The 12,369-nt window shown below is 40.2% G+C and overlaps 1 long non-coding RNA gene across 1 annotated transcript; it reads left to right on the top strand.

The window, feature by feature from the left end:
• Positions 1-604: 604 nt before the first annotated feature.
• Positions 605-1,740, top strand: LOC119850051. Its single transcript, XR_005290677.2, has 3 exons — positions 605-669; positions 1,389-1,485; positions 1,585-1,740. It is a non-coding gene; the product is annotated as an uncharacterized LOC119850051 (long non-coding RNA).
• Positions 1,741-12,369: the final 10,629 nt, after the last annotated feature.

Genomic DNA, 12,369 nt, shown 5'->3' with positions numbered 1-12,369 from the left:
TCTTGTTATCCTTCACATACCTTGCTAGCTGCAACTTCAGTTGTGCTTTGGCTTTCCTGATTACACCCCTCCATGCTTGAGCAATATTTGTATACTCCTCCCTAGACATCTGTCCAAGTTTCCACTTCTTGTAAGCTTCCTTTCTGTGTTTAAGCTCACCGAAGATTTCTCTGTTAAGCCAAGCTGGTCACCTGCCATATTTGCACATCGGATTGGTTAGCCAACAGGTGAGTAGACCTAAGATTCTGGATGCAGAGTCAAAACTTGTCCCCAACAGCAAGATCGCAGGTGACTCTTGGCCCTGATTGGTGTGATGCTTGTATGCTTCCTTAGCAGATGCTAAGTGTTCCTTCAGTTCTAGATGTACTTGCCAGAGGTGGGCAGTCAAGTCTGTGAAAGTGGGTATCAGAGATCCTGTGGGGATGTTTGGGTGAAACCTGTAGTTGGAGAATAAAGGGCTTTGGGAGGTAGTGGCATGGGTGGCACTATTATCTGAAAATTCTGCATGGGGAAGCAGTGAAACCCAGGCATCTGGATGGTAGTTCTTGAAACAGTGAAGATATTGCTCAAAGACCTGGTTAACTCTCTCTGTTTCATTCCTGACAGCATAGTTGCATTTAAATCAATGGAGCTACACTGGTTTACACAAACTGAGGATCCTGATACCTGGTGAGCTTTTTTTTTTAAACTTAACTTAATTTTCCTCTTACTTGGCTCTTACTGTATAAAGTTTCTGCCTGAGAAAATCCACCTGATGAATGTCATATTTAAGAGTACAACACCTGCACCAACAGACATAATTCCCTCCATTTCTGACATCTTCAAAGGTGCTGGTGAATAAGCAAAGATATACAAAGAAAATGTATATGTTAATTTCAAGCTCAGTGAGAAATGGAGAGAAATGTCAGTGTTTACTCAATGGAAAGTAATATCAGTAAAGAAAGAGATTGTAAAGTCAGACTTCATACAGGGTCCTGCAAATAATGAATAAAAGATTAAAAAGTACTCAGCAGAATGCTTGTATTATTCAATGTCTTCTCATCTGGGCATCTTTCTTCCAGTAATCCTGTAAATTTTGATTTTGTGTAAGTGTGTGGTTAAAGTTCTCCTAATCAGCATCCACTTGTCTGGAAATGTAGCACCTAGTTTGCAATCATAAAGATAAGAGTTTTTTTAAGTGCTGCTAATCATAGAATACTTTCCCCACTTGAAGCAAAATCAAGCGCAGAGCCAAAACAAGTCTCAGAACCCTTAGTTACGCCAACATGAAAGGAAAGGTTATAAGAGTCTATTTTACAACCATCTCCTTTATTACGCAAAAGTTATTAAAATGGAAGTGTAGAGTCAGTTGTCAAATGTTTCTGTTTAACGTATCATTCCATAAACAGGGGCAACTGCAACACTGATGTAACAACACTGACTTAGCTGGAGAGAAATCATGCAAAAGAGTCATTGAAAACAAAGCGGAAGGGTTGGGGAATAATGGTAAGAATGCCATTACTCCTAGAAGAGCCACCCAAAACTCTTATAGCAGGTGATCAAGGTTGCCACTTGTAACATAGTTTCTGTTTTGTTTTCCTTCAGCTTCTGGTAATGGAAGACAGGTGATTCGTGTTCTGATTTGGAGATGGATCCTGAAAAATCAGCCTGCTGGATAAATGTTAGGGCTAGGCTCACTGAAGCAGCACTAGGTAGAGCCAGATTTACCAGCATTTCTTCCATGTTACTCAGCATATCACTAGGTGGCTCTGGCTTCTGTATATTAAAAGTTTTTGATCATATTGGGTCTTAGGTTTTCACAGATTTCTCTTACCTGAAGCATTGATGTAGGTGTTTAAAGCAATCAAATGGGATTATTTTCCCTCTTTCGTATTATATCAGTGTCTGCACTTTGGAGTGAAGGGAGAATCAGTACTCTTTGCAGAGCCACTGTTGGATATAGGGTTACTTATTAAGGCTTCTTGTATTAAACATAAGTGTAATTTGTGATCTGAACAATTGAAACTTGAACACAGAGAAACTATGGATTAAAAGGTTTCAGAGTTGCAGCCGTGTTAGTCTGTATCTGCAAAAAGAAAAGGAGGACTTGTGGCACCTTAGAGATTAACAAATTTATTTGAGCATAAGCTTTCGTGAAGTGAGCTGTAGCTCACGAAAGCTTATGCTCAAATAATTTTTGTTAGTTTCTAAGGTGCCACAAGTCCTCCTTTTCTTTTTATGGATTAAAAGACTGCCAGTCAGCAGCCCTGCTCATAGATACAGTCTTAGGCAATATGCACAGCTTTCTTTTGTCCAGGAATGAAATCTAAGTTATATTGGCAAACCACTTCTTTTGAGAGGAGGGAAGAGTGGCATGGGGGAGGTTGGAAAGGGAGGTGGGAATGGACATAAACTTCACTGATAGTGGTACCATATGGGAAGGCTATTTAGAATCGTTTCAATAGCAAGATTGCTCTCATGTGTGCTTGACAAACAAAATCCATATTATTGAAGGATCTATCACCTGATACAGTTGTAAATGAAAGATAATTTTACATCTTACTGTACATGAGCAGCAATAAGTTGTCCTAGCCTCTGTTTACAAGAAGCTGAAAATGGGCGACTGGGGATGGGTCATTTGTTGATTACCTGTTTTGTTCATTCCGTCTGGGGCACCTGACATTGGAAGACAGGATACTGGACTAGATGGACCTTTGGTCTGACCCAGTATGGTTGTTCTTATGTTCTTAAGATGTCAGGATCTGTTTTTTATCTAAATGAAGGATGACCTGCTTCGGTAACATATATATGCCTTGATTACAGCAGTGTATTTTATCCAGGCCTGAAACCATCAGCCCTTAGGAAACTACAATTAGCACAAAATGCAGCAATGTGTCTCCTCACCAATATTGGCTACCACAAGCACATCAAACCTGACCTCTGCTCTCTGGCTCCCATAATAGATCCCATTACGGAACATTAAAGGTTTGAGATCAGAGGTAAGAAAATCCAAACTCTTCTTTAATGTCAATTGCGTTTTTGCCTCACATGCTGCACAATGGTGCAAAGACATAATCAAAGTTCTAAAATCACATACTTCCTTGTAGACCTCTGTAGAACTATCTCATAGTAATTGAGTAAAACTTTAAGGAATACTTTAATGTTAATGTTTTTGAAGCACAATAGAATGAGTTGTCTTAGTTAAATCAGAAAGCATGTTGTCGATGTGGGATGGAGGATATTTTGGGGTTATGGAGACTTATCTAGTGTGTGTCTAGGCATTGCTTATATAATTCAAATAATAATTTATGGGTCTCCACCCTGGCGCATAGCTAGAGCACCCAGAGGGCAAAGTTCTAAAATAAACAAATAAAACACCCCCAAAACTCATGGGCACCATGCAGGAGTTACTAATTCCATCACCAATACAGTTCTTTTAATCTCTAACCAGTTTATTGAGGAAGCATCATCCAGTGGTAAGAGCATTTGCTTGGGATCCAAGACTCCTATTCTCTTTCCATCTAAGCCATTAAAGAATCATGCAACTTGGGGTAAACCACTTCATCCCTTTGTACCAAAGGCAATTAGAGCTAGATGTGACCTGTTCAATCAACCAGTTCATTACTCTGCCAGTGGATAATTTTATTGTAATTATTATACTTATTCATTGCAATTATAATATTTCATTGTAATAATTATAATTATTCGTTATAATAATTCCATTGCTCTTCCAGTGAATAATTTTTCAGTGCTTAGTCCAAGTCTACTTTAAAAAAAATTTTACTACTTCCCTTTAGACACTTTCACTGTCTGATTAATCAAACAAGGCTAGATAATGGCTGGGTCTAATATGATTTTGGAGGATAGTAGCAGGGGGAATAAGGATTCCCTTACCCCTACAAGGTTAGATCATGGCAGTGGGGGTATGAGAAGGGAGATCATGCACCTGGTTCTCCTGTCTGTGAACAACTGGCCAGGTAATGGGAGAACCCTGGCTCTGTCCCCCTTTACCCCCCTCCCCATTGTCTCTGATACTGGAGCTGGACATGTAGGAGTGAATATGCCATACCCTACATAGGGTTCTTGCCAATGACTTCTGTAAACACCCCTCAATGCAACAGTGGGAGAACAAGAAGAACAGTGCCTCAGAGGGGAATGTCTGCGGCACATTGCTTGCTGGGATTGTGTCTTGTGCTGGGGTGTGCCTAAAGGTTTATTAACATCCAGCCTGTCTTTTAATTTCCTCAATATGCCACCACTTATCAGAAAAATGAAGCTAATGATACCTACCTCACAAGGATATTGGGAAGCCTCCACTAAAGGGGCTGTAGTTGTAATTTTAAAAAACTAGGAGTAATTAAATAAATAAAACTTATCATACGATGATGGTGATGACTTAATACTTTGCAAGAAGAGGATCCCAGAATTCTTTTGTATCATTGTCTCATGTTGAAGTGACATAGGTTGAGAATTTGAAAGTGGCAGCTTGGGTGAAAGTAATTGTGAAATGGTAGAGTTCATGATTTTAAGGAATGGTAGGATGGAGAACAGCAAAATAAAGACAATGGATTTCAAGAAGGCAGACTTTAGCAAACTCTGGGAGTTGGTAGGTAAAATCCAATGGAAGCAAGTCTAAAGGGAAAAACAGAGAGTTGGCAGTTTTTCAAAGAGACATTATTAAGGGCACAAGAGCAAACTATCCCACTGTGTAGGAAAGATAGGAAGTATGGCAAGAGATCACAGTGGCATAACCAGGAGATCTTCAATGATCTGAAACCCAAAAAAGAGTCCCACAAAAAGTGAAACTAGGTCAAATTACAAAGGCTGAATATAAACAAATAACACAAGTATGTAAGGGACAAAATTAGAAAGGCCAAGACACAAAAAGCGATTAAGCTAACTAGAGACAGAAAAGGTAACAAGAAAACATTCACAAATACATTAGAAGCAAGAGGAAGACCAAGGACAGGGTAGGCCCGTTACTCAATGGGGGGGAGGACAATAACAGAAAATGTAGAAATGACAGAAGTGCTAAATGACTTTTTTGTTTCAGTTTTCACCAGAAAGGTTAGTAGTAATTGGTTGTCTAACATAGTGAATGCTAATGAAAATGAGGTAGGATCAGAGGCTAAAATAGGGAAAGAACAAGTTAAAAATTACTTTAACAAGTTAGATGTCTTTAAGTCACCAGGGCCAGATGAAATACATCCTAGAATATTCAAGGAGCTGACTGAAGAGATATCTGAATCATTAGTGATTATCTTTGAAAAGTCATGGAAGACAGGTGAGATTCCAGAGGAGTGGAAAAGGGCAAATATAGTGTCAATCTATAAAAAAGGGAAATAAGGACAACCCAGGGAATTACAGACCAGTCAGCTTAACTTCTGTACAGAAAATATCATGGAGCAAATAATTAAGCAATCAATTTGCAATCACCAAGAAGATAATACAGTGATAAGCAACAGTCAGCATGGATTTGCTAAGAACAAATCATGTCAAACCAACCTAATAGCTTTTTTTGACAGGGTAACAAATCTTGTGGATAGGGGAATTGGTAGATGTGGTATTTTTTGAGTTTAGTAAGACTTTTGATACTGTCTCATATGGCCTTCTCATAAAGAAACTAGGAAAATATAGCCTAGATGGAGCTTCTATAAGGTGCGTGCATCACTGGTTGGAAAACAATTCCCTGAGTGTAGTGGTTCACAGTCAAACTGGAAGGGCATATCGAGTGGGGTCCTGCAGGGATTGATCCTGGGTCCAGTTTAGTTCAACAGCTTCATCAATGATTTTGATAATGGCAAAGAGAGTACATTTATAATGTTTGAGGACAATACCAAGCTGGGAGGGGTTGCACGTGCTTTAGGATGAAATTCAATAAGGACAAATGCAAAGTTCTCCACTTAGGAAGGAAAAATCGGTTGCACACATACAAAATGGGAAATGATTGCTTAGGAAGAAGTACTGTGGAAAGGGATCAGGGGAGGGGGGTGTCATAGTGGATCACAAGCTAAATATGAGCCAACAGGGTAACGTTGTTGCAAAAAAAGCAAACATCATTCTGGGATGTATTAGCAGGAGTGTTATAAGCAAGACAAGAGAAGTAATTCTTCCACTCTACTCCATGCTGATTAGGCCTCAACTGGAGTATTGTGTCCGGTTCTGGGTGCCATATTTTAGGAAAGATGTAGACATATTGGAGAAAAAGATGACCTAAAAGGGAATATTGAAAAAATGGAATTTGTTTAATCTGGAGCTGAGAAGACTGAAGGGGGACATGATAACAATTTTCAAGTACATAAAAGGTTGTTACCAGGAGGAGAGAGAAAAATTGTTGTTCTTAACTTCTGAGGATAGGAGAAGAAGCAGCGGGCTTAAACTGCTACAAGTGCAGTTTAGGCTGGACATTAGGAAAAACTTCCTAACTGTCAGGATGTTAAGCACTGAAATAAATTGCCTAGGGAGGTTGTGGAATCTCCATTGTTGGTGATTTTTAAGAGCAGATAGACAAACACCTCTCAGGGATGGTCTAGATCAGTGTGGGGGGGCAACCTGTGACCCGTGGGCCGCACTCGACCTGTCAGGGTAATCTGCTGGCAGGCCACGAGACAGTTTGTTTACATTGACCATCTGCAGGCTTGGCCACCCGCAGCTCCCAATTTCCTCAGTTCACCGTTCCCACTACTGGTCTAGATAATACTTAGTTCCGTCATGAGTTCAGGGACTGGACTAGATGACCTCTCAAGGTCCCATCCAGTCCTATGATTCTATGAATTAACTTGGGGTCAGATTCTGCCATCTTTACTCATGTTAAGTAGTACCTTACTCTGTAAACAGTTCAACGAAATCAAGGGGAATGGTTGCAGAACATAGTGCTACTCAATGCAATGGTAGCAGAATCTGACCATAAATTAATTTGTTTATTTTGTCCCAAACTATTTCTGCAGCCTCTAAATGTTATCAATATCTGTAGAAAATCAATGTATTTAAAGTTGACAAGAAGGTCAATGAGATAATCTAATAAAAGGTATCACAGTTATTATGTTCGCTACTTTTTTTTAGGAACCAATAGCCCTAGAGATATTGTTCTGATAAATGTAATCATTATTCTCGTCCATTCTTCATACAGCATTTGTGTACTAAAACCACAGAAGGACCGTGCACATATTTTACATTTTTGAAATGGATGAAGACTTGCTATCCCAGTCTGCTGAACTTCATAATAGAAAATTCCACTGAATGTGGGTGTATAATATCAGATCCAATATGTAATCTCAATCTGGAATACTCTTTAATGAAGCAAGAAACAGTGTTTCAATTTCCTGGGGTGATTTCTGATCTCTTTATTCAGAATTTAAACTTTGGAAATTAATCTCAGTCATGTGTTATTGCCACAGGGTTTTCCACTACTTCTTGGCACCTTGATGACATTTCTTTTGATTCTTCTCCATAGCAATACATAATTTCAATCTGTGCTAGATAAAATTCACAGGGTAAGAGGACAACAGATGTGCCAAGTCACCTAACGCACATTGCACAAATAGTGAGGACAGCAGTTGGCATATATGCGAGTATAACATTTCCTAAATGTACTTTCTAGGGACTGCTTGTATGCAAAATTAATATATTCTCAAGACACTGCCTCTATGATTAGAATCTATCACTAGAATTGCTTAACATTGCAGATTCATAATTTAGTGGTTTTGTGGCTCTGCTTTGTAGTAATTATTTAGCAGCTTCATATTTTTATAATAAAGATGTAATACAAATAAGGATTATTTTCTTCAGGGCACACTTAAAAGTTTTCTCATTAATATAATACCTGCTATACTGTAAATATGTTTACATCTCAGAGGAATAAACAATATTGCCAGTGTTATTTGATATTAGTTAATAGAAGCAGAAGAGGCTGTTGGAATTTCCCAGGCTCAGTATTAAATGCTTATGTAGTGTCATATAGGCACTGATCTGACACAACATTTAGGTATGTTTTGCTGGAATGGGACCATAGAAATCACAGACACCAGGGAATAGAAACATATTAGGCTATCAAATTCACACAATTCCCCTTGTCCCTGGCAGTGCAAAGGAGCGGGAGTAGCTCACAATTATTCTTTATCATATATTTTTCAAGTATTTTGTTCAGGCCAGTTTTAAATTATTCAAGTAATAGAGCTCCCACCATGTCCCTTGGGAGATTATTCCTCGGTTTAATAAACTTCACTATTGGAGCATTTTTCCTGATATTCACTTTATTATTTTTTTAATTTCATGTTCTAGCAACTATATTGCAATGATACAATAATGAACACCAGCCAGAAATTAATAAGGATTAATCACGGGTACATTTGCAATGCACAGGGCTCTGTTTTCTCTAGTACTTAGTAACAGCGGTGGGAATTTTGAAAATTTCCCTATGGCAGTCAAGTAGATGTGTTGATTTACTGATGGGTGAAAGCAAAAGTAACCCAATGGGTTCAATTAGCAGATTCCAGTGAGAATAGGTCACTAGAACATCTGCTTTGTCTTTCTTGCAGTTGTCTATTGATTCATTCACAGGGTTCTGTTGTCCTAGCGTTAGCTCAAGCATGTAATGAAGAGACTTCTAATAAACTGAAAATTTCCATTCCTGGTGAGGTTTCTGCGAGGAGTTGTTTTTGCTGTGCTTTAGCCAAGATTTCTTAATTTCTCCCTACCCCCATCATATTTTAAGTGGTTTACATCTCAGAGGAATAAACAGGTTTCTGTCATGTCAGATTCACTGAAAAGATTCTCCAGTGTAATTGCAATATTTTTTATAAAAGTACAGAATCTTTTTTTATTTTCTATAAATGACCTGTCATAATGAATTGGTTGAGGACTGCTTCTTAAGTTGTAGGTAGAGATGGACCTGAATCAAAGCCCAAATTGGGGCACTCCTAAATGATGAGAGTTTGAAGCTAGAACTTTGCAACTGGCTCTTCTCTGTGTTATAGTTCTGTGATGGCATGTACAAACCCCACACTGGGCCTGAAGGGGTAAAAGGACAATACTGGGCGCAGGTAGCCCTGACCCTGCAGACCTGCAGAACATATTCCAACTGGAGAGGAAGCTGAAAAGAGAGCAACCCAGTTCAATCAGAAGGAAGATGATCTTAGCCTGGACAAGGGTGCTGAGAAAGCCAAGTAGGACTGAGCTCAGTTGGGGATGAATGTTAGGTTGTCTTTTCTTTTTCTTTTGTTGCCTTATATTGGACTAGGTGCTGTGGGAAAGCGAGAGATGGCAGGAAGTGACCCAGGTAGAGTACTTCCAAGGACATGCCAGGGTGCTGGACACTGTTGAGTCTCATAGAGCCCTGGGTTGGAGCCCAGTGGAGTGGAAGGGCCCAGATTCCTTGGCCAACTGTCCCTGCTGCAGGAAGGGCATAAGTCACATTCCAGTCTCACTCCCCCCCACTAAGAAAAGGGCAAGGACACTGCAACCTGGGGTGAAGCTAAATCCTATCCTTGGGTGAGGGACTGTACTGAAAGGCCTTCCCGCTGAGTGGAGACACTGGGTGTGCTACCCACTAGACCAGCTGGCCCTCCAAGGGCTGTATTACATGGTCAAACAACTGCCCTTCAGATTCAAATGCCCCCAAACTCTGGGAAAGTTCCTGTCTGGATCACAACTGTTCAGTTCCGGTCCACCTGCATGTGTAATAATAGGACAGAGGGTCTACTGCAGCTGTAATAAAGGACTGTGAAACACAGGAAATGCTGTTCTGGATCAGAGCCATGGTCCATCTGGTCCAGTATCCGGTCTCAGTGATGAGTAACTGATGCTTCAGAGGAATGTGAAAACAATGCTGAAGAGGACAGTTATGGAAAATTTCTTTCTAACTTTCACTACTTAGAGGTTCGCTGATGCCCTGGATTTTGAGGGTTTATATTTCTACCAAACTGTGTGTATTTTAAAAATAATACCTATGTAGGTTCTTGCCATCTAAATCTTCAATGTTCAATCTTTTATCAAAGCCTCCTAATAATAATTTTCTGTATAAAAACATCTTTCACCTTGAGTGATCTCAAAGCTTTTTAGACTTCCTAGAAAGAGATCATTCACCCACCACTGAAATGCAGCCATCTCTGGAGTGGATTGCACATAGCTATTCTGCACCAGTAACACTTAGTGTCTGTGTCTCTGTGTGTTTTTTCTCTTTAGGATGGAAAGTGACAAAGGTTGAAATTGCAAAGAGGTTAAGAAAGCAGAATGTAATTGCCAAGTTAACACTTGGCTAGGACAGTGAGGATAACAACTCTACTGTTGACAAGTCCCACTGGAATCCTATATTACAAGTGTTTCAGGCATCTGTCTGTAGTACATCTCATTCAATAGATTCTGGGCCAAATGCTCTGCTGGTGTAAATGGATACAGCTCCACTGAGTTCTGTTCACTTGCCCTAGCAGAGATTTTGGCTTGCATCTTCAGCCGCAGAGGGACTCTCCTCCCTGTATAATGCTGCCCTACTGGTTCAGCACTGGCTTAGAAAGAAACATGCCTTTTACAGCACACTCTTCCTACAGTCCATAGGTTTTCTTGGTAGGACTTCTGTGCAAATACAGAGTAGGTTGAGTTCTGCTCAATTTGAGATCAGATGAGAACATAGCCCAAAGTACCGTGGCTCAGTTCAGTATTGTGGGTACTGATAAGTTGCAAAACCTCCCAGACTTCACTTCGGTGGGTTATTATGAATCTTGACTGAAAAGTGATCCTAATGAATCATTAGCAGTAAAGTAAAACACATATCCCAGGATTCCTACACACACACCTAATAAGGAATCTTTATTTCCCTACATGACCTCATGCAAGAGACCTCTGACCCTGCTCTCCTTCTCGCAGCAGCTTGGTAGGGTTATGTCTGAAGAAACCTTTGGGCAGAGCATGGGGATCTGGAGAGGATCCTTATTTTAACTCCACCAGCATGGATAGGTGGAGAGCCTGTTGACTTCCTTTCACCACTGAACATCAGTTGGGTTAATAGGGGCCAGTGTACATGGAAGTAAGGGGCTTCTATGCTTTGTTCCATCACTGACTGGAAAATAAAATTCAGGATTTGGCCCACAATATTTCATACAAAGTCTCTGAAAGTCTGAACGTTCAGACAGACTGCCAGTGTAAGACCAGTTCTCGTCTATACCCCTCTCTTTTCTAAGTGTCAAATCTCCCCATGGGCTTCAGAACAATCAACTAATTCACAGGAAATTCAATTCGGCTGCGAAAACTTGTTATGGCGTGTTACACGACTCAAAATCTGGGGTAGCCTTCATTATAATGAGCACTCCTTTGTAATTAAAACAAGCCTAAACTTGCCTTATGCCACTACAAAAATGAAAGCTAATCCAGCTCAGCGAGGGATTATTTAATTCTCATTCCTTAACCCACCACCAAAGTACAGGCACACAATTTTAAAACCAATGTGTCTGTTTCCTTGGCTTGGAATCAGACTTTTCATGCATGCTGAACATGATGAGGTGCCAAAGCAGCTAAACACTCATGTCTCTACGTGTTAAGATGGCATGATGCCTAGACCATTTGTATCAGTCAGGTTGAAACTCAATTACAGTTTGGAAGAACATCCAAATTGCCTTTTAGTTTCCTGAGTCAGAAACCCCAAACCGAAAAAACGTTTTCTTGTCGAAGCACTGAGGAACTTGTGGGGACAGGTAAGTGGTAAATTGCTCTCACTTCAGGGGAGCACATGCTGACAATGGGAGTGGGTCATGGGGGCTAGAAATGGGCAGTCTTTAGTTTTAAAAAACCCCAACCCCCTAAAATCAAGTGGCTCAGCTGTACCTGAGCCTCACTGAGGCAGGGTCAGGGACATTTGAAGAACGAACTTGGAGGGAAACATCCCTGTGCAGAAATTCTAAATAGAAAAGCCAGGATTGATGTTGGGTTCTGGGTTACCCTGTACTAGAGGTGGCAGTGGCAGATGCAAATGGCGTGCGTTTGTTTTAATTTGACAGTGGGAAGTGTTATTGAGAAAGGGCTGAGAGAGGGGAAGCTTGATGGCCCACAAGCATCCAGCTGAGCTGATGGCAGACTTTGCACCTATGTAAATTGTTAGTATCAGCTTGTAAAGGACCTTAGGCTTCCAGCAGCAGTGGCACAGTGTGGGGTTGTCTCTTTGACTCATGTGCAGAACAAAGGATAAACAGACAGAATATTTTTCTAAAGCCCTGTTGACAAATATTTTTTTTCTAATAAAAGATATCTTGACAAGGCCCAGAGAGCTGTGTGTGCATAGATTATACAGAAACACAATAAAATAAAGGAATACTATGGGTAAAATTCCCCATGAGCAGAGGCCCAGCACCTAGCTTAGGTACCACAGAATTCCCACCTAAACCCTTAAAAAAGGGTTTAAAT

This window comes from Dermochelys coriacea, chromosome 1 (genome assembly GCF_009764565.3).
Source record: "Dermochelys coriacea isolate rDerCor1 chromosome 1, rDerCor1.pri.v4, whole genome shotgun sequence".
Lineage (NCBI taxonomy): Eukaryota > Metazoa > Chordata > Testudines > Dermochelyidae > Dermochelys > Dermochelys coriacea.
The sequence above is the reverse complement of the archived record's forward strand: the minus strand, read 5'-3'. Positions and strand labels throughout refer to the sequence as shown.